At 39.0% G+C, this 27,274-nt stretch overlaps 1 protein-coding gene across 2 annotated transcripts in view; it reads right to left on the bottom strand.

The window, feature by feature from the left end:
• The window catches only part of BMPR1B (bone morphogenetic protein receptor type 1B), a 297,524-nt gene that overhangs the window by 206,498 nt on the left and 63,752 nt on the right, over positions 1-27,274 (bottom strand). The window lies entirely within an intron of this gene.

Genomic DNA, 27,274 nt, shown 5'->3' on the forward strand with positions numbered 1-27,274 from the left:
AAAGAACAATTTTAAATGATTAGTGATATTCTGAAAGAGGGTTTAAATCATTGCAAAATAATACAGACCTTCCAATTCTGGTATGATACTCAGGTAAAAGTATCATTATATCTGGAAAAAAGCCCACTGAAGGCATATAGCTGGTTATATATTTACATTATTTCAACGAGTAACATGGTAAATGCTCCTATGAACTGCAGCCCGTTGACAGTGAAATATTCAACAATAGTATTTTATAAGGAAAATAACACTTTTATTTATTAGGTCAGCTCCCAAGAGAAAATGGCAATATTGCAACCTATTGAGCAAACTTCAACCATACAGGTTTCCTTTACATCTTAATAGAGGCCCTGGAAGAATGAGATAATATAATACACATTACTAAAAAAAAAATAATTCTGCATGCCCTAATAATTCACATATCTTATAAACTAAAGATCATGAACACATGAACACAAGCACTTCCACGGGAGTAGGATGGGATTTGTATGGCAATAGATGTTTTAAGTCTTAGGGTGAGATCAACAGTCTTGTAAGTGGCAGAGAGATCAAGACTCATTTATTCTGCAGTATAGCCATAAAAGCTTTACTGAAGTCCTTAGCAAGAGCAGTTTCAGTCAGTTCCAAAGAACTGAAAACCAGGCTGGAAAATTACTCATAGAGGCTAGAAGCAAAAGAGAAAAAGAAAATGGAGCGATAGCTACAGTAGGATGTTGATGACGAAGGCTGCTGGAGAATGAACACACTGCAGGCTTGTATTGTAAGGAAAAGCAATTCCATGAGTTGAACAAAATGCACGAGAGCACAGAGGCTAGGACAAACAGGAGGATCAGAGCTTTTGCTTCTTTGCGCTTTAATTAACTACTCCATTACCACACTAGAATGTGAAGCAGAAATTATTCATTCATTCAGATTTCCTAAAATCTTTACAACCATAAATCATAAAATCATTTAGGTTGGAAAAGACCTTTAAAATCATCAAGTCCAACCATAAATGTCACTGCTTATCTTATCTGAAGTAGTTTTACACATATCAACACCAATTCAAGAGTTGCAGAATGGCTCAATTTCATTCCTGTCCCAAACAGTGGCCAAATATTTATCATTTCCTTCACAATACTGGAACAGCTAGACATTTTGCAAGGGCATAAATACAACTGACTTGCTGATAATGGCCTGATTCAAGTAGCTGTCCTTGTTCCTACAACAAGTTTTTTATTCTACAGTTGTTATAATCCATTATTTGAAAAGAAAAATTAATGTTTATTATTAAAGGAAATACCTAGTTAATAATCACTAAACAGACACTACGCATTTGAAATATCCGACTAGTTTGTAATAACATGGTTAATGCATGGTGTACATTACATTTTCCATTTTTCCAGGATAAAAGAAAATCTCCATGTATTTTCTTCATACTAGTTTTGTGAACATTCGTGTATAGAACAAACTACTGAAGTGAGCTGTGACCATTTGGGTTTGCTTCTAATTAACAGAAACCAGCTGCTAATGGTGAGTACATCTTCCCCCAAATACCTGCAACATTGACATCTTGGGAGCTCTCATGCACACATAACATATATTCCAACTGAGATTAAAAGTCAGAAAGATTACTGCCTTCACTCCCTAGAATTCACTGGAGGGATTCTGAAAGCTTCCTTCTTTGCTGCTGAACTTCTTTAAAAAATCCCCGAATATTGGGGATTCCACTCTACTAAGTTAAATTGTGTTTATACATCCTAGAGGTTTGTCTGGTGTTTACATACAGCTACAGGTAGAAAAGATTTGGTTTCACAACCAAATTTTCTATCCACTCTATATCAGTATTTCATCACCAAATTATTTTAACAGCACACATTTAACACAGCAACTTTCACCAACCGGAAAAACTTTCTCAAGTTAGTAAACCTTCATCAGCAAATGCTCCTGGCCTCTTCCAAACATTCACATAGCTCTGCCTTCCTCTCTCTTCCCCTTGGCTCCTACTTAGGAACAGGGAGATGCATGGCTCTTGCAACATCAATTTGTGACCAAGCAAGCCTGGCCATCGGCAAACCAAGGCTTCACAGGGTGACTTGCCTGGCAGCCACCCAGGGCTATAGTGAAAGGTCGCCCCTACAAGCTTCCCCACAGTGAGGATCCCACTCAGTAAGGAGCATAAACCTCTGAGTTCAAAGTCATAAGGATCAGGCACAGCAATTTCAAGATTGAAAACAAAAGTACTATTTATACTTTAAGACTAATTTAAACTCTACTCTGAAGCCTAGATTAAAGTAAACTTTCCCTCCAGAGCAAAAGTTGTATATTTACATAAGAATGACTTAGGAGCTAAAAAGTGATTGCTAGTAAACTATGATGACTTCAGCTTCTATCCAAAGGGTGATCATTTTCCACTAAACCTAGCTCAGCCCTTCACTCCCACAGAGCACCATCGGCACCTCCTCATGGGATGTCTGTGGAGGAGAGGAACAGTAGTACCATCCACAGTCACATGCAACTCAACTCAGATTTCCGCTGCATTCCCACCTGAGACAGCAGTGGAAAGCAGACAGCAAATGCCAACTTAATGCTCATGTATGGATAGAAACTAAAAAAACCACAAAACAACAACAAGTTCCTGGACAAAAAAGGCAAAGATTTCAGATAAGCATGCCACCCAGTTGTTTGACCTTCCCAATTTCTCCTATCAAATGCTTTGCTAACGAGTCACAGAATCATATAATATTTCAAGTTGGAAGGGACCCGTAAGAATCATAAAGTCCAACTCCCAGCTACTCACAGGACTACCTAAAACCAAACCATATGACTAAGAGCATCGTCCAGATGCTCCTTGAGCTCCAACAGGCTTGGTGCTGTGACCACTTCCCTGGGGAGCCTGTTCCCATGACCCATCTCAAGTCATTCATATCTGCTTGACTGTGTCCCATTACACGGTTAAAAGATGGATGAGAAAATGATTAGAAGGTGAGAATGTATGTAAGCAGTTACATTTCCGTGATCTTTTTCTGGAGGAATTTAAACAGGATGGTTGGTAGTAAAGAATGACAGCTCCTTCCCTCCAGCTCCCACAAAGGAAGCGTAATGCCCTTCTCTATTTTGCCATGCTCAGCAACAGACAAAAACATGGTAGGGACACTTTAATATGATCTTCCTGTTTTCTAGAATCTCAGGAAACCATTTTCCTAATCTTTTTTACACTTTTTTTCTCAACACCACACTGCAGAGATCCGGAATTGATCTCAGGTAGGTACACCCTACAAGAGAATGTCCCCAATAATCACAGCACAGTCTCTCCAGCTTGAAATAATAATTTCCACTTACAAACAGCCTTCAAATGTATGATTTCACTATCTTAGTTTTAAGGGATTCTTGAAGAAGAATTTTTCCAAGCTAAGCTAATATTAAGGATGCAAATGGTGATACATTTCACTACAGACAAGGCAGGCAACTTTTTTCCTGCTTTAGCCATGACACTGCATGCAAGCTTCCAGCTTCTAAAAGGCATGTCATCTTATTTGAGAATGCTTTTCACTCTTCTTATTCTACTTATTTTTATTTGTGATCTTTTTCAGCTGGCATTTGGCCATCTGTTACCTGTATCAGCTGGGTTAAAATGTAAAGATTTTTCTTCATTTTATTCTCAGAAAGACAGAAAAGCCTAGAATGAGTAAGAAAAACAATACTTAAAAAATAAGCACTGGAATTACTTAATAAATAAGTATTGATTCATACTTAAAAAAATAATCACTGCTCCAGCACACCAATATAATATAGCTGCTATTTGAAATCTACATGTCTGACCTCAGAAATGGTACATAACCAATACAGGAGCTAAAGAGGTCCATGCCCATAAAAATGGGAAGATGATTCAGCTAGCATTCACTCTGAATTGCATACAAAACACTCGTAATCCTGAGCTAATTTAACACTCCTCGTAAACCCTGCACGAATAGAGACAGAAAGTTGAACTTAACACTGGCTGATACAATCCAGGATTTCATGAGTAAGCTGAACTTGCTGGGAAAGAGTCAAGTAACCATAAAAATGTCCTGTTTTATAAGATAAGGAAGCTTTTTTGCCACAACTGATATTTGTTTTGACTTCTTACATGAAGCTAATATTTATATCCTTCCCTCACAGCTCTTTCAGGAGTCCACCCACTCTGACAACCCATGGCACGAAGCAGAGCGAGGACCAAAGGTTCCCCGGCCACCAACTGGAAGGTGCCCTTTCCCCCTCCTGCCGTTTGTCAGCCTTGCAGGAAAAAGCTGAGAGAAGCACAGATTGGAATAATTACACAGATAGTTTGGGGCTAATTACACAAATTGCTCAGAATCAACAGTATTTTAAAACTATGGAGAAAATGAATATGTGCCATCAGAAAGTTTCTAAGGGAGACAGATTAAAGAAAAGTGCTACAGCATGAGGCATATGAGTTTTCCCTTAATGCAGCCTCCATGAGGCAAAGAAAGTGAATGGAAAAGCCTATGAGAAATTTTTTTGTAACGTGTAAATATAACATACATACATACATAAATATTAATATAAAACTTCTAGTTTGATTGTAGAAACCCAGATAATTCTTCTAGGCATCAGTTTTCATCAGTGGCTTCAGTTCTCAAATTATACAACATTATGACAGAATGAAATAATTTTAATGTATCTGCAGTTGTCTGTACCTACAGATTTCATCAGGGAAAAATATAACTGCAATACAGACAAGAAGTTGAGTAGGAATCTCGTTCTAATTACAAATAGACAAAAAAAAAATCATCATAAACTGAGTCAGTTCCTTCCCTCCCATTAGACTACACGATTTCATAATAAAAATCACACAAAACACCACTTTTGCTAAGATCAGGGCAATTGTAAGTTTGCAATTTTAAAGTGGCATATCAGTAAAATAAGCAGAAGGCTCTAAATAAAGAAACAGAACAGAAGATTCAGCAAAATAGCTAAATCTTCAGCTGAGAACAACTGTGGAACCTTTGGAAAGACACAATTCTAGCAGGAATGTGGCCATCAGTGAGTTAAACTGTGAAGTCCTCTATCCCACACACACTCGGGCACTAGGGGAAACTACAGCACATAATGAGTAAAATGCTGATAATCTGCCACTTTAAACATAATCCACAGATAAGGCTAAACTTTCCTCCGTAGATTTCCTAGGTTCCCTAGGGCTGCCAGTGTTCCGGTTATCAGGAAAAACACAAGGCCCTTTCTTATGAAATTCTGAAATTATTACAGAAATAAAACTATTCTGCTTTGCCATACACTGAAAACTCATCTATTTTGATGTGTTTCTATAAGGTCTTATTACTCCCTATTTTCTGTATGTGTTGTGCTGCCGATTAGTGCTGTCTGACAGATTCTCCAAGATGCAAGCACTAAAAAAAACCACAGGTGATCTCCTATGCTATGAAGTCCTCATCTTGCTCGTGATTTCCCACATCCACCCCATAATATGCTTTCCCTGCCTATGTCTCCATGCCATTCAGGCATTCAGACTGAGCCACCTACTAGAAGGACAAGCACCTATCTAAACAACCAGTATGAAGCCTGATCCACCTGTTTTCAACTGAAATCCACCCCAAAAAAAGAGAAAAAAGAAGAAAAAAAAAAAAAGATGACAATTCAGACCGTCCTTTGGAATATTACATTCAAATATTTTCTTAGTATGAAAAGAAGTAAATTCCGCCCTTTCAGTCTGAAAAGTCTTTGGAAAGAAAAACAACAGAATTACATCCCAGCGTTACAAGGAGCATGGGGAATTTGGCTTCAGTATTTGCTGTGGCTGTTTCCGTAGCATCCAAGTACCACAAATCAGATGCTGAAGGACTAACGTTTAATTCATAACTCATAAGACTAGGTCAGACTTATCCCAGGATTAACAGGATACAACAGAACCATAAATAACCGAAATTACAAGGGCTGTCATTGCTTGGCATTGTAATTGATTCTGATCCGGGGGTTTTCTTTAGGTTTTGGGAAGGATTGTTGGTTTGGTTGCTGGCTTTATTTTGTTTTTAATGCCAATTATACATTTTTCAAATGCATAATTTTTTAATATTTAAAATCTGATAAACAACTGTTAATTATATAATTAATAATCCACTCATCTTCAAAAGATTTTAACACTTCCCTATCAGTAGAGATAGGTAATATTGTACTCGTTCCCACTTACTTCATGGAAAAGAAAACAAATGTAATCACTTAAAACAAAATCAACTTTTAAAGATTTTCTACAAAGTTGAGTACAGATAAAATGAGACTGTATAACTACCCATAAGTTTATATGTCTCTATCAAGACTAATCAGTTGTCAATATTAAAACAGTGTATTCTAGCCATTTGTGAAATTAATACTTGAGACATTCTAGTGTTGTTTTTAACTCCAAAGTAGAGGAGAAAAGGCACTACAGAAATCATGTGTGTTGACATCATGAGTCATCTATTTATACTTTTTAAAGTAACTGCCACAATTAGTTTGAGGCACATCAGTTTAAGGGAAGAGTCAGAAAATACATTTCAAAGGACCAAGACTAAGAATTTAGCTGTGGCTTCCACCTACGCTTAGCAACTGGAAATTCATTTCCAGTCTCAAGCACAGACTGGACCCCAAAGACCTGTTTTGTTCTCTACACACAAACTGGCTGGCACTACTGGTAGAAATGCTGGGCCTGTGTAGCTACATTTTCTACCTGGAGCTGATGGAGACTATTATTGGAGATACTGAAATGAAGACTAGGCTATGGACCACGAAGGAGAGCTAGCATGTGCTCCATGAAAATGATGTCAATACCTACACTGAGGCATGTCTGAGAACACAGAGCACAAAACTACAGGATACTGATGACAAAAGCACATACATATTTTTGAAGAGCATTTGACATACTTGATGTCAACTCAATAATGTCCCCAAACGGGACTAAAAAAGCTGAAGTACACAAAATAAGATCTCACGAAGCACATATGCTGAGGAGCAGGAGGTCACCATCAGTCAGCTTCACCTTTCTGCAACAGGTACTTATGTGGGAGCGGTCACTCAATGTGTGTACCTGGTTGATGACAGGCAGCATGTCCTCCCAGAGACACTGAAGGCCACACGCTCCCCACCTCCCACAGCTGGCATGCAATGTGCAAGCAGGATCCCCATGACAGTGGTCCAAAGAAAAAACTCCAACCCCCTTCTCCTTTCTGAACGCACACTGCATCATAACATGACATCCATGTGAAAGAGGTAGATGGTTTCCCAATGGACCCACCTTCTCAGCTTAATCTGTAACAGTGTAACACGGTAGGCCACAACCATGGAATGCCTATGAAAACAGAAAAATATTTATCCAATTCAGCATCCATTTCTGGGTGTGGCTCTATAAATTCAAAACTTTCCATGGGAACAATCGTGAAATAGGTTAAAAGTATCTATCCATACATATGACAGTTCCAGTGTGAAAGAAATAGCTGTAATGGGACAAGATTATATATAAAGTTACAAAACTTCAAATTTTAGTCTCTTTTTTAAAATAAGGCTAAAGATGTAAGTAGACAGTGAGGAACACCCATAGGAGATAGAATTACAGGTCATTTCAGGCTGATGCAGTGAAAAACAAGGAAGCTAAAGCATTCAGCATGAAAAAACAAAGTAATTTCGAAATCCTTACTTATTTACAACATGATGTGCCATTCCCATTTTAAACAAGGAGTAAAACCTTTTGTCTCTTATTTTCAGACTTCATACACAAACACTCTGCATTTTGCATTAAAAAGATCATTCACCACATACTGTAAATAAAATATGGTGACTTGGGTTGGGGGGAGGGGGGGCAGCAGAACACAACAGAAGAGACACAGAACTCCTTTCTGAAAGGACACAACCACGTTGTCACATACGCTGCAAGAGAAACAACAACCAGATCATCTCCATTTACGAACAGACTTCATTGCCTTGAAGGAAGGAGACAAGAACTTCATTGCCTTGAAGGAAGGAGACAAGAACTTCATTGCCTTGAAGGAAGGAGACAAGAAGAGTGGCTCTCCGTCACAACTTGAAACGTGGCATATCATGCAATTTCAAACTAGATGGCCAAAGCCGAATGAACACACATGCAAAAACTGGTAACTCAACAAACACTGCATGCTTGTTGAAGTTTCCCAACAGCAGTAAACTACTGGAGTACAAGTCATTTGTGAACCAAATGGTTCAAAAGGGAAAAAATGCACCTCAATACAGCACAAAGCAAGTTACTAATTCACTGCAGTAGAAAGTAATTTGTGAATTGAATCCTGGAGCATGTTTCCTTTCACTTTTGTTTACTTTGGAGTTAAACGTTCTTAAACTACATAGGCTACATGCTAAGTAACAGTCACGGGGGTGTTGGTGGGGGTGTGTGTATTGCGCAAGTATATATTTGGAAATTGTATGAAGACTAGGAATGATCAGAAGCCTTATGCCATGGAAATATGGAATAGGCACAAGGAGTGTTTAACATCACTCTTGAATTTTAAGGTTCAGGAGGTCAGACCATGCTTGCAGACCTTTCCTCCAAACAAGGTTACTACCGTGACCTCTTCAGAACTGCCTGCATCCTGGTGTATTTTTTTGCCCATCTCTGCTCCAGGTTTTCATCATGGTTGGAATTCCACAGATGGTCCCCATCACCCCCAAAGAAATACTCTTTCCAGATGAACTCCCCAGAACAGGACTTAATTTCTTAGACGGCAGAGGGATATTTTCCAGAAACTCCTAATTCTCAAGAGCACAACAATGGCTAATACTTAATCATTCTATAATCTTAGAAAATCTGGTAGAAGTTTAAAAACATCTTCACGAGACACTGGTGTTCCAATAAATGCTGGAATCTCTCTGAGCAGCATTTGGTAACCGTGCATTAAAGGATCTGGGTGTCCCTTCTCATCCTTTCAATATAAACAGCATATTCTTAATAAAGCCTCTGCTAACATAATGCTTTTGAAGTTTTAACTATTTTAAACATGGTATTCTAATGTCCTTTAATAAACACAAAGAACAGTCAACAGTTCAATACTGCAGTCTCTCCTTTCTCTTACTATTTTATACTTGTTGATGTTAATGATTTGCTAAGTTGACTTCCCTTCAACCACAGCCTCTGTTTCTAAAGGTTCCTTAAAGTAACAAGAGACATTATAACACAAAGATAAAAGGAAAGATATTTTAGTATGTAATTTCCCAGCTGAAGCATCACACCTCAACACACACAGCTGTGCCCACAAACACTCTTCATGCTGTCACAGTATTACAGCACTGCATACACGTACACCCTTTGGCAAAAATAATCCACGTTTATCACAGAACACGTGCATTCAGCTTCCATGTTTAGCAATCCTTTTCCAGGATTTCTGCTTGCATCTTTGGTTAAATGCTGTAATTCCCGCATTGCATATCCAGAAGAGACAAAACATGTATTTCTCCCTTAGAAGAAATCTGGTATAATTAGTAACAGAATAATTACTATAAAGTAGTAAGTTGTATCCCCTCTGTACACAGATCTATCTCTCACACATACTAAGTGGACTTACTGAGCATGTTTATCAGGAAGGAGATGAGAAATCCTGTAACTCAGATGATACAGAAGTGTATATAAGGAAAATCTTTAATTTCCTACATTAGTATAATACTTTAAGGGGAAGTCATCAAAGAGAGGTAAACATGAATAGAATGAGAATAAAGGAAATCTTGATTTAATAATTGATTTTTAATCTCCTTTGCATTTATACTTCACTGACTTTAAAAAAAAAATAAATCTAATATTCACTGGCTGCCATAACCACTGAAACAAACATTAACTCTAAATCAAATCAAAACAGGATTTTAAAGTAGTGAAATAGCTCACTAAAGATACCTTATGGGAGTGGTAAAATGGGTTTACCGAAATTCTCTTGAACTCAAAACAAAGTTGTTGAATAAAGAATTTTCTGCAAGAGCGGTTTATTCTAATCGTGGCTCAGATTTTTAAAGGTTTCACTTCACTGCCCCAAAGCCTTCCCGGGATCTTCACAGAGAGAGGTTGGGCACCATCTTCTGCACATTAAAACAGGATCCCATTGAACAACTGAAAACCCAAGAATGAGTATATTAAGCTGGCGCTTGGTGAGATTTTTAAATGAGTCACGGTGAGCTACTGCTCCTTGGTAACACCATTGCACGCTCCTCTTCCCCTGGGTGAATCCCCGCAGACGCGGAGGCCACAGGAGGAGGGCTGTGAAGGGCGCCTGACACTCGCCCAACACAAGGTACTTCAGCGCCAGCAAAGTCTGGTAAAAACCTGCTCAGTCACTCCCACAGCATTATCTAATAAGAGAGGCTGATTTCAAACTTTCCTCTAATTCGAAATTTAAGTTTTTTGTTGAAGGCTCATGTTCTGAAAATTAGGCTGGTTACTGTTCAACACTTTCTTCAAAGATCAAAATTCAAGTTGCCCCAAAGTCAATTCATTACTCTCTTTTTAAACACACCAATTCAAATTTTAAAAGGCAGATCACTTTTAACTGAATGCTTTACTTTAAAAAGAAATATTAGAATTGCCATATTAGAATTACCACCAATCCTCAATCTTTAAATAAGATTAAACACACTACTTCTGCCATACCACTCCCCATGTTTATAGATTTCTTATTTTTACCTTTTCAAACACTTTTGGCAAAGCAGAGAGCAAGTGATTTTTCTTAGTTTCCCTCACTTCTATTGTAGCTGACTCAGGCTTGATTTCAAATGTCTGCAAAATCTATTTGGTGTCTGGACTACTAATCCACAGAGGTCCCTTTTTCAACTTGTTTCCTTGGAAGCTGATGGAATCAATTCTATTACTGTTATTTTCAGAAAAAATTATAGAAGTTCAAAGACTACTGTTTTGTTTTAAATAGAGCCAGCCTTTGAAATTCAACTACCTGCCAGTGGTCTAAAATGCCTTTTTAAACAGTTCACATAACATACTAAGTAATAAACATAAGGCAAAACTTTTGCAAGTATGAAAACATAGGAAAACACCCACATACCATGACAGCTTGTTTCGACCTACACATACAATATAAATCAAGCATTAGGTAACAGTAGCTTAACTAATTCTATTAATCTCTATGAGTAAGCGTTTCATTTGGCTATTTTCACATCCTGTAATTATTCCAGAGGAAACGCAGGTTAAAGGTTCAACTAGCATTTAAAATGTCTCCTAAAGCATAATTATATCTACAAGACTTAGCCTGTGGGTGAAATTGAGAAACATACAACACAAAGCATTTATTTTTCTCAAATACACTGCGGAGTCCAATTATTCCAAAGAATGTCTTTCTTATTATTAACACTCAGTTCTATGCAAATCATATCTCAAAAGGAAAAGCTATATGCAACCTGCACAGTTTGGGTTGTGAAACTTTATTACTCATCTATAATAAATGGTTAAAACAGAACCATGAGCTCCCTTAAGTTCATTTGAAGGAAGAACCATAAAAACATAGTCACCGCCGTCAATTGCTCCATGTTCAGAAGGGGATCAAAAGAGGATCATTGCAAGAGCACAGTCCTCAAGAGCTGCCCTGTTTGTTTAATTGAAAAACATGGTTTCACACCAAACACAAAACACCTATTTGCTTTTTTGTCACTTGTTTTTGGAACAGAAACTGGGTTTCAAAGTTTGGAAGAGAGCCCACAAACTGTGCGTGTCATGATGGACCCATTTAGATAAAATATGCTCTTAGGGAATATAAAACCAAAAACCAAGTAGCTCCATAAACTGAAATTGCGTGGCATACAGTGGGCAAAGGTGCACATTCAAAACAGGCTGGAATTCAAGTCAAGTAGATAATACATTACAAGAGACTCTTGCAATTCTTATCAACAGAGTCCTCTAATCTCCTTCCTTCCATTAAATATGCATGAGCGCTATATGCAATACACATTAATTTCAAACAGAAAGATAGTCAAACATATTAATTTGCCATTGGCAATTTATAAGACACATAAAAAAAGGCTATTTGCCATTATTAATAAGGCTCTGATTTTGCTCAGCTATGGGCTCTCTTTGATTTTTAATGTGAAAGCATCAACGGGAGGTGTTCATAATGCAGTTTGTAAGCACCAATTCAAAATTTGGGTCCTGTAGAACAACTACTTCATGACTTATTGCAAGTGATGTAATTGGTGGAACCTGACAAGCAAGTTCCAAGGTTTTAGTTAAAAAAAATTATATGCAACTTGAAAAACTCATGAAAGGGACATTAATGTTAAAAAAATCAAGATGTCAAATTAGTAAATACTAGAACTAAGGCTGTTCGTGAGGCGTTAATTCAGACCTCTGTTATGTACGCAGTGTAATGTGGGCTTGCTCAGTATTACAGAGCAAGCCACCTATGCAGCCAAGCTAAAAACCCCAAAAGAGCACCATAAAAAAAGCCCCAAACACCAATGCTCCCATGACCAGTGCAATGTTCTAAACTGAAATTGTTCTTCGCTTCTAAACCTTTATTTTATTCACTGTTTATCCTGGTTTAGTTGATACAAAAGTCTAAGAAATCACTGTACCACCACATATAAAAAGATTGCATAAAAGCACAGAAAGGGGAGTTTCTTAAGATACTATATAACTACTGTAGTATCAAGCTGAAAGTTAAAGCTAAACCAAAATGACCATAGGTATTGAGTAAGAATTCTGGATTACACAAAGCTTTCCATTATTTATTTTAAGAAACATTCCACGGTTTTACTAAAAAGCCCCCAAACCACCCTAACTGGTTTTGACATATTTTTAGAGTTCTTCCAATGTTTTCCTTTCACTGGCGATCTTTCTTCAGATTTGCATTAACATCTCACTCACCAACACAGATGGCTAATGGATCTGTACAGGTATCTGCCAAAGGCGGCAAGCACTAAAATACAGGCAACAGAACAAAGCCCAGGATTTTATGTTTCAAATGCTCTTCCTAATCGTTTTGACCTTCCAATATCCAGTTGGAGAGATGAGGTCAGAGAGCATCTTAAAAGGATTTCCCAAGTGTCTTCTACAAGATAAAGATAAAACTGTACCTATTCAGAAAGACACCTCTTTGCCACCAAAAACAGTTTTCTGATTGTTTCTCATTTAATCCAGTTTATATTGATGACGTCTAGGGGATGGAGAGGGAATGGAAATAGCAAAACAATGTTTCTCCAATCCTAGTGTGAGGAAATGTTGTTCAACAGTGTATGAAGTAGCAGCTCACTCCAACGTGTCCCTGACCTTTCAGCACTATGAAGTAATCTTTATACAAGGACTAACTGTTCTCACACGGTTCCTGCACTGTACAAGGTACTAATCTTTTTGTTAATACTTGGCATTCAGGTCTTCTTGTTCTACTTCTGTTTTCCCAAGGAAACTATTCATCACCGATATAATCCCCATTCACCGATATAATCCCAGTGCAGCAATACAGCACAGGATCCTGTCCCAAATGCAGGTCTGGCTTTTCAGTTCCTTCCTCTTCCTTCTTCAGTATCTCAGCGTCCCCCTAGACTGGAAATGGACATCAACTCTCTGCATCAGTAATCCTTTTGTTCTGATGGAAAAATTGGTCAACTTTTATGAGTGACATGTGAAAGGGCCAGGCTTAGACATTTTGCTTGCTGGCAAAAGTCAAGTTCTGTTGGTTTACAGCGGGAACACCTGAAGCAGGTTCGCTTTAAGCATCAGATTTGCCTATGTTAGGCTCAAGATTTCCCTTTCTCTTTCTATACTAGTACTAGTGAGTTGCTACATGCTATAGAGAGCCACATTACTGTTGCCAAACACTGGCAAGTCCATTGCAAGCACTCATTGCAAGGAACTCCTGGGTCATACTGAAAGCTTGCAAGGCATGAACTAAAGTCAATGCAGATGATGTGAATTATTCAAGCATTCCAAACACGTCTCTCCTCAAAGATCAGTCACTTAATGCATCCAAAGTTAAGATGTATTTTTGAAGAGAAAGGCACATAGTAAAAAGAAAAAGTTTTTATAGAATCAGGGTGGATTCAGACATCTCTAGCAATGGATCTTACTCAGTGTGCAAAGAATTATAAATTGAGTGCTATTTTTCTTAAAGCATAAGGCATCTGCAACACTTGTGCAAGAAAAATCGTGTTCAATTGATACATGCAAATAACACAAGCATGCTGATAGCTAAAATTCAGAAAACTGCAATCAATTGGAAATAAACGCTAATCTAAATCAAGCCGCACAATGTTGGCAAGTTTTATTGCAAACAATATGAAAATGTGTGCACAGTCAAATATAAATTTTGCTTGTTGAAGGAAAGTATGGCATCATGCACATGTTGTTTACAGCCACTGCTAATGAAAAGGTGCCAATGCAAACCAACTTGTGAACTCTGCACTGCTCAGTAGAAAGAAACTGAGGCCCTGATTCAGCAAGCACCTACTTTTGCTGGAACATGTTACTCACCTTGAAAGTTCAAAGGAACGTCTCACCCAAAATGAGCTGTCAGCCTACAATAACACTTCAATGCTTGAGGCTGAAACAGGTACCTAAAAAAAAAGCCACACCAACTCTGTATACATTGTGAAGAAGTGTGATGTATACTTTCAGATGGGGAAAAAAGTTCCTTGTGATTTTTGTCACAGATGGCCTGTCACAGCTCAGAAACTGACCCATAGTGGTCAGTAGGCAGAGTTTAAACTGATGGCCCATTCATTTATAAAAGATGCTTGGCACTGCTGATGGTGAGGCATGGTGTTCTCTGTAAGAAAGACAGTTACTTCAGCTTTCTGTACAAGGGTCCTGCCTAGCAGGACAGGTATAAACCAGCACCGACTTATAATTCCTTACCCAGTATGTCCTATAATTACCTTCTGCAAGAACAGCACTCTGGTGCTCAGCCTATTTGTGCAATATGAAATAAAGAAAAAAACCACCTGGGAATTAGCTATACAGCTTTCATTCTAATTCCAATTATTTCCAGGAAGGAAAGGGTGGGGTGAGTAAAATTAAATGCTTACACGTAGTTATTAGTGCTTTGGAAACATTAATTTATCTAGAAGCATCAAATATTAAATCCCAATCAATGGTCTTTGCCAAAACACACAAAATTACAATAAGGCAAGAAGACCACCAGCTCTTCTCACTACAGCTCCACCCCTGACCTAGCAGTGGGTGCAAGGCAACCTTGGCCATCTGCAGCCAGCCTCTGCACGAGCTGGCGCCCTGCTGCCATCACCAGCCTGCCTTCGCTGCTTCCATGCAGTGCCCCTAGTTAACTTAGCCAATCATGATGTGCACCCAAGAATGTCTTTGGACTCTAGGTATTAGTTAAGTATTAGCATTTTCAAAATGCATCTGGTTGAGAAGGGAAAACAGAAACCTGCTAGACCTGTTCACCTCTGCTTATCTTAAATCCCCTGATCTCTGGTAAGATATTTAGTATCTTAAAACATATGGGTGTTTTTCAGATGTCTTCTGTACAACTTGCAATTACAAAACCTGTGCTGGTTTTGGCTGGGATAGAGTTAATTTTCTTCATAGGAGCTAGTATGGGGCTATGTTCTGGATTTGTGCTGGAAACAATGCTGATAATTCAGGGATGTTTTGGTTACCACTGAGCAGGGCTTGCACAGAGCCAAGGTCTTACTCTGCTTCTCACTTACCCCACTAGCGAGCAGGCTGGGGTGGTACAAGAAGTAGGGAGGGGACACAGCCGGGACAGCTGACCCCCAGTGACCAACAATGTCATGCTCAGCATATAAAGCTGGTGGAAGAAGGAGGAAGGGGGGATGACATTGAGAGCGATGGCATTTGTCTTACCAAGTAACTTACACGTGACGGAGCCCAGCCTTCCTGGGGATGGCTGAACACCTGTCTGCCCATGGGGAGTGGGGAATGAATGCCTTGTGTTGCTGTGCTTGCATGCACACCTTTTGCTTTGCCTATTACAGAATCACAGAATGGTTGGGGTTGGAAGGGACCGCTGGGGATCATCTAGGCCAACCCCCTGCTAAAGCAGGTTCACCCAGAGCAGGTTGCACAGGATCACGTCCAGGTGGGTTTTGAATGTCTCCAGGGAAGGAGACTGCACAGCCTCTCTGGGCAGCCTGTGCCAGGGCTCCAACACCCTCAAAGTAAAGAAGTTTTTCCTCATATTCAGAAGGAACTGCCTGTGTTTCACTTGGTGCCCCATTACCCCTTGTCCTGTCACAGAGCACCACTGAAAAGAGCCTGGTCCCACCCTCTTGACATTTGTTCTTAAGACATTTGTAGACATTGGTAAGATCCCCTCTCAGTCTTCTCCAGGCTACACAGGCCCAGCTCTCTCAGCCCTTCCTCAGAAGGGAGATGCTCCAGTCCCCTAATGCTCTACCAGCTGGGGTTAAACCATGACAGTCTTTTTTGGCAATCAGCATGGGGCTTCAAGGGTTGAAGATAAAGATAGTTTAATAGGACAGAAAAAAGAATGGAAATAATAGTAATAGTGGTGATAATGATAAGAGAACTACAATATACAAAATAAGTGATGCACAAGGCAATTGCTCACCAATCACGAACTGATGTCCAGCCAGTTCCAGAGCAGCAGACCCTGGCCAGCCTTCCCCAGGTAACCATTACGTGTTGGGTGCCAAAAAGGAAGGCTGTGGTTTAACCCCAGCTGGCAACTAAGCACCATCACTCACTCCCCCCACAGTGGGATGGGGGAGAGAATCAGAAAGGTAAAAGTGAGGAAAGTTGTGAGTTGAGATAAAGACAGTCTAATAGTTAAAGCAAAAGCCACGCACACAAGGAAAGACAAATAACAAATTCATTCACCACCTCCCATCAGCAGGCAGGTGTTCAGCCACCTCCAGGAAGGCAGGGCTCCATGTAACGGTTACTTGGGAAGACAAACGCCATAACTGCAAACATCCCCAATTTCATCTTCTTCCCCCAGCTTTTATTGCTGAGCATGATGTCATATGGCATGGAATATCCCTCTGGTCAGCTGCAGTCAGCTGTCCTGGCTGTGTCCCCTTCCAGCTTCTTGTGCCCCCCAGCCTGCTCGCTGGTGGGGTGGGGTGAGAAGCAGAGAAGACCCTGGCTCTGTGCAAGCCCTGCCCAGTGATCACCAAAACATCCCTGAGTTATCAACACTGTTTCCAGCACAAATCCAGAACATAGCCCCATACTAGCTCCTACGAAGAAAATTAACTCTACCTCAGCCAAGACCAGCACAAACCAGATTTCATAAAGTAATTTTATGGATCCAATAAAAGCAGGCATCTGGTATCTTCTTATATTTCCTTTTTCCGAAGAGATCTGCTCATCTGTAAGAGTATTTATTGTAATTTTGTTCTTTGCAGAATACTTAAATATATATGGTTTGATTTTATGGAGTACCTTCCAGTAACAGTGTTAGCTTATCTGATGGAGATGCAAACCCCATGCACCTAAACCTAAAATCTTTTATTACACTGGTGAAACTAAATATGGCACGTTCTCCACAGCTGCCTTAGGGACACATTCTTGAGCCAGACCCACTGTCATCCTGACAGCTCTTAGGAGCCACTATTACTGTTACCAGTTAATTACATAAAAACAAAACATGGTTGTCAGGCTGAAGTGTCCAGTATTTGAGAACATTTTGTTTGGTTCTGGCCACATCTTAACATGTACATACAGAAAATTTCAGTCCCACAAACACAAAATCACTGTATTCCATTTTGGATAATTCCTCATGCTTTAAAACTGTTTGTCCAATGTCTTTCCTTCATATTGTGTAAATGCACACACAGAGAAACCTTTACACATGCATATAAACGATACAGAATTCTGAAAGACAAATCAGTACTTATGCTTTAAAACCCTTGATCTTGCCTTGCTTTCGTCTATGAATGCTGCAAAGTGAAAAAAGACTCAATATTTGTCTACTACAGCTAAAACATGCATCATACATTCCAGAATATATCATGGCATTAAGCACACTGTGCATCAAGTAAGTAAATCAAAGCCATAATATTTCTTTTTTTAACTATATCAATTAGTATTTCTTGATAAGAATGTGTCTTCTATGGCAGGTGAAAGAATAATTTAACTGCTGCTATTAGCTCACCTTCTGGTTATAACTTCCAGATACCACATTACACAACTTAAAATTGTCCTCAATAAGTTACTGTCAATTTGACATTTACACTGGTGCCACTAATGTTAATTTTCAGTTCTCATTCAGATGGACAAGGACTTTAACCTAATAATTACAAGAGTACATAGGCTACTAATACTAATTACAAAAGTAATTATTATTTTAACTAATAATAATTTTATATTAAATATAGTTTTTATAAGAGTAATTATTAGTACTAACACAACTGGTCTTTGTGACTCTAGAGGCAAGACCTGATTTGTGTTATGTAAATGGTATATTTTCTGTATATTTCTCACTTTATATAACAGGTTCAATAGCTGAATTTGAAACAGTTGGCCTCATTGTTTTTACTCACCTGGGTGAATAAACCCTAGCTCCACAGAGAACAGAAGAATTCTATTTCTATATTATCATCTTCCCCTGTGATACAGAAAGTCCTTTTAAAAATACTGCCAGGTACTAAAAACAGATTTAGCATTTTCTTAAAACAGGAAGACCTGTAGTAGGAGATGAGCTCCCCATTATCCATCTGTTCCCAGCTGTTTTTATTTATGTTACCAAACTTTCCAGATATTATACTCTTCATCTTTTCTCCCTGTGAAACAATAAACTATGTTCCTCTTACAAGCTCCTTATATCTACCTTTATATTTAAACATTAAAATATTTTTTTAAATAAGAGATGTGTTAAATTCTTATTTTCTGTACGTATTTCCAAGCAGCATTCACCAATTTCCTCTTGCAAACTACCTAACAAAGAGAGAAAGAGGCAGAGTGTGCTTATGGGTGTGGGGATGTGGACAGCAGCATGGGGTTAACTTAGCTGGAAATAAAACTAGAGGTAGCCTTACCTGCAGTGAGCCATTCATATATAGTAAAAGGAGGAGAAGCAAAGAACAAAACAAATGCCACACCTGCAGGTCCACTAACAAATGAAAACAAGCAGGGAAAGGAAAAATATGCGATACCCTTTCAACCTCTGCCTCACCTCAGCAATCTCTATGGTGCAACCTTTATCCTAAGGAGAACTGCATGCAATCTCACCCACAAACATGCAGTGCACGTCTACACTGGTTGGCATGACTCTGCTGCTGCCCCTAACCCGTGCCAGTTGACACAAATTACAGGAGTCCCCAAACTGTCCTAAGCTATTAAAACATGATGAAAGGAAAAGAACTGGCTCCTTGCTTGACCACAAACACTAACTCGAAAACAGACACTATCTGCAACTGCAAAGTATTCGTGTTGTAAAAGAAGTTTTCAACAGTATGTGGTACTGTCTTCCAGCTTCTCAGGAAAGCAATGAAGAGAGGGTTACTTAAATAAATAATTTGTGTTTCTCTACTTACGTGATTTCTCTTGCTATGAGTTACTCTAATGCAGTGGAAAAGAGCACTCATGAGGTTGTTGTGTGGTCTGTGTCAAAATAGTCAGAATCATAAAATGTGTTCTTAAATCTCCAAACAGTATTTTATCTCAGTACGTGTTCTACTTGGAATTGTCCATACCTAGTAAAAATGCTGTTCTTTCCTCTAAGAACAACAGAAATTTTTCTGTTATGTTACCAAGTTCCTTAAAACTAAGAGGAGGAAGAAACTGAGTCATGTAGGCCAGGCATCAATATTTTAAATACGCTATACAGAGCTTTCTACAGAAATGCACAGTATACCTTTAAATACAATAATTGATTTTTTCATACATACAAGCCATGACGTAGTTATGAAAAGGTTTAAGTTACAAGCCATGCTTTTGGGGATTTAAAAAAAATAATCTAGCTTCTATGCTTTGTGTATGCAAAATGGTACAATGTACTATTATGCCTGCAATCACTGTTTTCCTGAGAAAAAGACCAAACAGATGGAATGGTCACTACATCCAAGACTCATCACAGATATATGCTCTAGAATTTAACAGAGCAATTTCATAGACACCAAGCAGTCAGGCAACACCACACATTCATGGTAGTGAAATAAGAAGGGTCTCAGGACATGCTTTAAGGATTGAATATCAATACGTTGCTCAAACATAGAAACTCAAAAACTTAGGAAGATCTTGTGAAACACAGAACTCCACAAAAGTGTCCTGGCAGAACATGTCTTTGGTTTAGTGTTTACGCTTCTTCATAACCCAAAGACGCCTCTAGAAAAAGGCTGTGATGTCAGGTATAGTCTGTGGACAGATTTTATTGCCTTAATGCCTCTCTTTTGTGATGAAGCCTCCAATGCTGTACCAATAATTTAACCCTTTTGTTTTACCAGAAGAAAGCTGCTATCTTTTAAAAATTGCCTGGTAACTGAAGTCCTGCTGAGCAAGCAGCAAGCACTTTGCCTAAGGCAGAGAATCTAAAACCTGTTATGGCAAAACCATGCTGGCAAACCACAGCGGGCTTGGGATCTGAGAGTTCGGGTCATGATTCCTACACAGCTTCAAAAGGCAGTTGGGGTGTTGGTGTTATCAACTCATGACATTAGGAGCCACATACCTCAGTGGGATGACTACTCAAAAGACCCTGCCATCCTACACAGATTTTGCCTCCCTGTATATGTCTAGTTTCTTCAGATACTTCCCCAACAGCTACCTGCCCTGCTAGAAAGAAAAAGTAGCCTTTTGAAATCCAGGCAGAGCTTCCTTGGTTTGACAGCTCCTGAACTTTTGTCCTGTGGACAAAAACCCACTCTGGAGCAGCTCGTCTTGAGCTGGTTTCCCTCCTTGTCTATTTTTTCCCATGCTTTCTTTATTAAACTACACATTTAGCATACACAATCATTCACATACACACAGTATGCTATGTATACTTACAGTATACGTACATGTAAAGCATACATAAAGGAAACACGTTATTGGCCACGTTAGCAAGCAGACTGCACGAGTGGCCTCAGCAGAGTCCGGTCCCATCCCTACAACTTCGCTCTCGTTTGCTGCAGCAATAGCAAGCCAGATGACAAACTGTCCATTTATAGGAGGTAATTTTCCAGCTCTTGGTCCTAGCAATAACTCGTACAGGGAGAGTTTTACTCCTGTCAGCAACTAGTGCTCTCTAAACCAACACATTCTTTCTTTGAGGGGCAAGAAGATCAGCAAACCGCTGTTAATTCAAAAGACACCCCTGCAGTCAATTTAGACCATTGTAACTCCATTCCACACTTGCTAAACCTTTTCATTGAACCTTATTAGAAACAGCTCCCCAGCACAGGAGGGAATTAGAGGGTTTCTGCAGTGCATTCACACCACAACAAGTCGTACGAGAGCAGCTACGTGCTGGAGCATTTTCCATGGCCCTTATATTAAAGCAACTCACTTTACAGGTCAGCGCTCTGGCAAGCTTGCTCCTTGGCAAGACTCGCAGCTTCCACAGTGGCAGAGTGAAGTAGCCACAGCTGTACCAGCTGTACATTTAATGCCGAGCCCAGGTTCCCGGCACAGTGTTATTAAATAATATGAGTTCAGTGTAGCAGTCAAGATTACACATTAAGCAACCACGAGCAAAACAGGAGCAATTAGAGAACAGCTAGGGAGTGCTCAAACGTGTAACCAGATACTCTCATAGCCAATACATATCAATACAGCGTATAAAAACATGGTCAAGCCCCACAGCTCTCTCCCTCTGAGTGTTATCGTTGGGTGGTCTTGCAATGAAAAGTACGTGTTAAATCACATCTTGTCCACCCATAAAGACAGCCAGCCATAAACTGGCTCCTGACACTTAGAAAGCGCTCCAGTCAATGCTGCTGGTAACTCGAGTAACCCCGAAGAGGACATTTCTGGACAGGGTGATGGCTGACCACAGGTTTTCATACAAAAGCAAGCACTGGAAGGGACCTCCTGAATGATAGGTCTACGGCACAATTTCCTCCTTTCACGACAAAAAAGGAAAACAAGGCTCTCTCCATACATAATTGTGGAATGCTCTATACCTACACATCTATACCTTGACAGCTGCTTTGCTAATAACGTTGCACATTTTCTGCTACTTCTGATTCCATTAGGTAATATGAAGCACTACTATTAACTGAACTACTGCAATAAAGACTCCAAATCACTAAGTCATTTAAAAGAAAAGAAAAAAAAAAAAAAAGAAAAAAAAAAAAAGGTGCACCAATTCACAGGTCCTAAAAGAAAAGATAAGAATAAATATATTCCAGTATAGTCAGGCAAAGTTCCTGAGCGATGAAGAACAAAGACTGTCTGACAGAATAAGCGATCACTATGCTGAAGTAATTTTTTATTATTTTTTGTTAAATTACATCCAGCAGGTTACTTGTAGAAAGGATGGATTTTCAGAAAAAAAAAAAAAGCCAAAAAAAAACCCACTTCAAAACACAGATGGCTGCATCTGCAAAGCAACTGCTTCCTAAAATATTGAGGAATAGCACAAAAAAAGGCAGCACGGGGAAGGTAGCTGCAAGGGAACTCAGGCAAGGATTCGAAGACTGCAGGAAGCTGGAAAGACTATAAAGCAGATGACAGCAAAATGGAGATAGAAGAACGGAGATGAATTGCATGTAGGGGAGAAAGGAAACAGGAAGGACAGTAACATTTTTGATGGGCTGGAACATCAGGCACATGAAAGGAATAACTCCACATGCAAGATTTCGAGGCATCCATTTTCGTTCTCCTATACTAAAGGAATATCAAGAGGCAACAGATTGAACAAAAGTCAAAACTTACTTGAAAGCCATGGAGAAAAATGATCATTCTTATGCCAAATGACTCCTCGCCCCACGATTTTAAATTTCTGGGAAATGTACATTACTTTTACTGTCAACTGGCTTGCGCTTTTTATGGCTTCTTGGGTAATATTAATAGGCCAGTGAATTCTACAAGCAGGTTTAAAGAATGTTTACCAGGCTGTTTCCAAGATTTCTGGAGAATGTGAATTACCAAATATGCGTTTTTAATTTAGGACCTTATAAAGAAAAAATTTGCATTTTCTTCTTTGAAATTAGTTAATGGACATGAAAATAAATACAGCCAATGTGGCAGCAAAATTCAATAGAACTTAATGAACTCAGGTTAGGAATAGATAATTTACATCCCAGAGTTCTGGAAACACTGGCACATGAAGCAGGAGGTGTTAAAGAAAATATTTTAATAGGTCTCTGATGTTGAGGGTGGTGCCATCCGATTGGAAAATAGCAAATATAATACCCATAACTTGAGAACGAAAAAATGCAATCTGGGCAAAGAAAGTCCAATTATTCTGATCCCAGCAGAATGCAAGGCTTTAAGACAATTACTCTGAGGGGAGGGGGGAAAAAAACCCAAACGACCTCAATGCTGAAGAGATGGAAATAAACAGGAATATACCTCTACCTGCATTTCCAAAAAAAATTAACAATTACAGAATAACTTGATATTATTATTTTTTAAAAAAATGTGCGCATCTCTAGTAATCATTTATCTGGCCTTCAGTAAAGCCTATGATAATGTGACACAAGATGAACTCTCTAGTGAACTGAGAAACAGAAGGCTGGCATATATATTAGCAGTATGAACAAACTGGCTAGCTTATGTAGTTTTAAAAAGGGAAAGCATGCACCATGTGGAGACTATTAGCGTACTTTCACAAACATTTGTTCAGAAAGCCATTTCATTTAGTACTTTTACCAATGAACTTAGCAAGGAAAAAAACCAAAAGCAGCAGTACCTTATCAAAAACAGCTTTTAACACAAAGTTAGGAGGTACGACCAACACATAGAAAGACCATATAGAATATCACACAGAATTTAATGGGTAACTTTGAGATAACTGAGCATGAAGTCCTGTAGCATATAATGGAAGGCTACGTGCATGGAAGCACCAGAAAATGAAGCTATTTATCAACTAGAAAAGTTCAAGGAGTGAGAATAACTTGTTGACAATACTTATTGATAACAGATTGCCTGTGACCTGCCAACATAATGCAGACATCTCAAAGGCAAATATAATCTGAAAATGTATCAGGAGTTCTGTGTCCAACAGATAGGAGAGCATAAGTGGCACTGTACTTCAGAAACAGCACGTGAAAATCTGGTAATTTACTCTCCAGAAAACTGAATACAAACCAGTGGCAGAGGAGGACTTCCAGGATGTTACAGGTGTGGAGTACCTCTCTCAAAGAAGGAGGCACACACACAAAAAAAGAATGAAATAAAAAAAAAAAAGAGAAAACTAGCCCAGAAAAACAAATGGTGGGAGAATGTCTTCCCTCTGCAAGTGTCAAAAAACACCAGAAAAACTTAACTTGCTGCACATGATCTTCCACAACTGGTTCCTCAGACTAGGAACCTGACTGCTGATACAAGTTTCCCCTTTGCTAAATTTGGTATTTTAACTACACCATTGCTACCCTATTACATGCAAATCTGCAAAGAACTTACATTCCCCCTTACAGGGAAATTTAATCCCACTGAAATGAACAGAGTATGAAAGCCAGAATCTAAATTCCAGACACCCAAATATTAAGAATTCCAAAGGAATTCAGACATACAATTCTTAAAATCTTTTGACTGGAATCCAGTATTCAGTTCTGTTAGGTCCTGTTGAATAACCAAGCTGAACAAACAAGAATAAAAGCCTTCCTACCCCTTACTGCATAAAAGAAGACTCGAATTTGTGTGCCTGTGGTGCAAGCTGAATGACTTCTCTATCTGACAGGAAGATATGACTAGACTGTTTGGCCTCAAGAATCCTTTAATTTTAAAAAAGTTGACACAGAGACCCAAGTTGGATTCTTACAACTGGGTCCCTGAAGTGAAATTTAGGTACTTCTGAAAAAGACAGGCCAACCTCCACAGGTGCTGAATAATCCCTCTGCAGTCAATTTTGGTTTATGTCAACATGGGGTTGAGATTACATGTTGAGAATGAACCCCTGGTCTCATTTTGATGCTCTCTTAGCAGCTTGGTCCAGCTTGTGGGCTGGGGCAGCTGTGGTCCGTAAGCCTGGGCAAGGGTGCAGTTACCCTCCGTGAGGAGGCTCCATAACACCTGCCTGTACCATGAGACCAAGACCACATCCCTTGAATAAACAGTAAAAACACTTCTTACTGACTTTAACATATTCACTAGTCTGACATGTATCTCAATTTGTTTTAATCAGACAATTCTGCCCGGTTTTACTCTGCTGTTCATTTTGGAAGTCACTTAAACATTTCTTTCTTTTCAAAACCATAGCAGACCACTAATCCAATGTGTCCCTGTTTTCTTCTCCTAAACATTCCCTATTTACGGTCCTCAAAAATATCGGTGTAGTCTTGAGATGCACTTGAGATACTTTTAGTAACACTGAAGTTTTGTAAAGGTAGAACATGCAGAACATTCCTTTACACAAATATGCAAGATGTAAAGATTTTTTTGTATTTACACAGAAAATTTTCCTTTCAATAGAAAATTTCTTGGGCTTCTCTTTGGAATAAACAGAACTGAAAGCAGACTTGGCAGAGCAACTAACTGTTCTTCATAACAAATGGAAAGTAAGAAAATACTTGCAATTCTTTTACTTCCTTCCAGCTCTTGTTCAAAACCAGTTTATTAAGTACTTTTGCAGTTGCCCCAAAAGAAAAAGTAATTTAAACAAAGATTTCAAAAGCCCCTTTCAATATATAGTCCTCATAAATGTTGTCTCTTTCATCTGTTTTATTGGAGTTTTTTCTTTTTTTAAACTCACTAAGGTCTACTGTTAAAAAACAAACAAAAACTTCTGAGATTATATATTAATGCTCAAAGTGGGAGAAAGTGCTTCCATACTTGAAGTTTTTAATAGCTTTATATCCATCTAACAAACACCAGGAGAGAAATGAGACAAGTGTTGATCATCTCCTTCAGGAAGGAGGTATGGTCAGTGGATGATCAAGATAAAGGCAAAAGAAAATACAGAACGTGAGAGTCGAAACAAATGAGAAGGGGGGGGAAAAACCACTAAAATTAAGTTTTCAAAAGGAAGCGTTCAAGAAGACCCAAAATGTGAAAAGTGAGAATAAAGGAAACAGAAAAGTTACAACTCCAAAGGTCGCCAGGTTGTGTCCTGTCATGTATGTATATAAGAACCCCCTTCCACTCATTTAACTGACTTCAACTGAAACTTAAGCAGCATACTGTAGGCACTATAACGTATCTGACAACTGTCAGTGGTTCAGCTGGAGGGGTGTTAGTGGACAGCTACAGCACTGGTAAATGCGTGCCTGATGCTTAATACTATCATCAATACAACTTGCCTGAACAGTTGGGCTGGGCTCTTAGATTATGGCATGCAGCTAAATACTGTACGCTGAGGGGAAAATCTACATCCAGGAGTGGAAAATTTAAAGCTAATTCTCAACCAGGGCTGAAGCAGATGTCGTGGAACGCACCCTTTCCTGAACATGAAACATGAAGGAAATCAATGTGAAAAAGCAAAAGAGTGTTCTTTCTTTCCTTCTGCTTTGGAAGAATGAGGCCTTCAAATGGTTTCTTGTTAACCTTCCCAGTCTGTGTTTGCTTTTTCCATGAAGACTTAGGAAAAAGGGAAGTATGTGGTGGTAACTGACCTGTAAATTTATATACTACTTGAGGGGAATTCCATCCATTTCTGTACCCTGGGTATTTCCATAGGTACCAAACTGACCAGTTTGAACACTGTTATTTTATGTCTCCTTATTCCTCTTCTTGAACATTGGTCCTTTTCCTCAAGAGGTCTGTTGCTGAGACTTACCTCACCACTATCAGAAGTAAGGTCCGACACAGCCAGTCAAGCACATTGTGGATGCAAATACAGTGAAGAGTTCATGTGAAACATCATCTTCCCCTGGATAACACTACAGGTCTACCAAAAAGAGGTACTTAACGCTCGTCTGTTTGCACAAAGCTTCTTTCAGTGCAACATCACGCAGAGCATGCCCAAAGAGCTGTGGTTTATAGCTCGCTTCTCAACAGGCACATACCCCCCCTTCTTCTCTCCTAAGCACACTGACATAAACATGCACCATATAATGCAATTCCTCCAAAATGTCATCAAACATTAAGCAACTCAACAAAACAGAAATGAAAATACATAAATTAAACGCCCCTTCTTTGCCACTGCAAAGTTAAAAGCTCTGACCCTGTAAATCTTTTAGCCCTTGGACTTATGAGCCTGATTAAAAACGTAAGACGAATCATAAAAATTAGTAGGCAAATCTGCTTTTTATTTGCCCAAGAAAATGC

Source organism: Falco punctatus (assembly GCF_963210335.1).
Source record: "Falco punctatus genome assembly, chromosome: 1".
NCBI lineage: Eukaryota > Metazoa > Chordata > Aves > Falconiformes > Falconidae > Falco > Falco punctatus.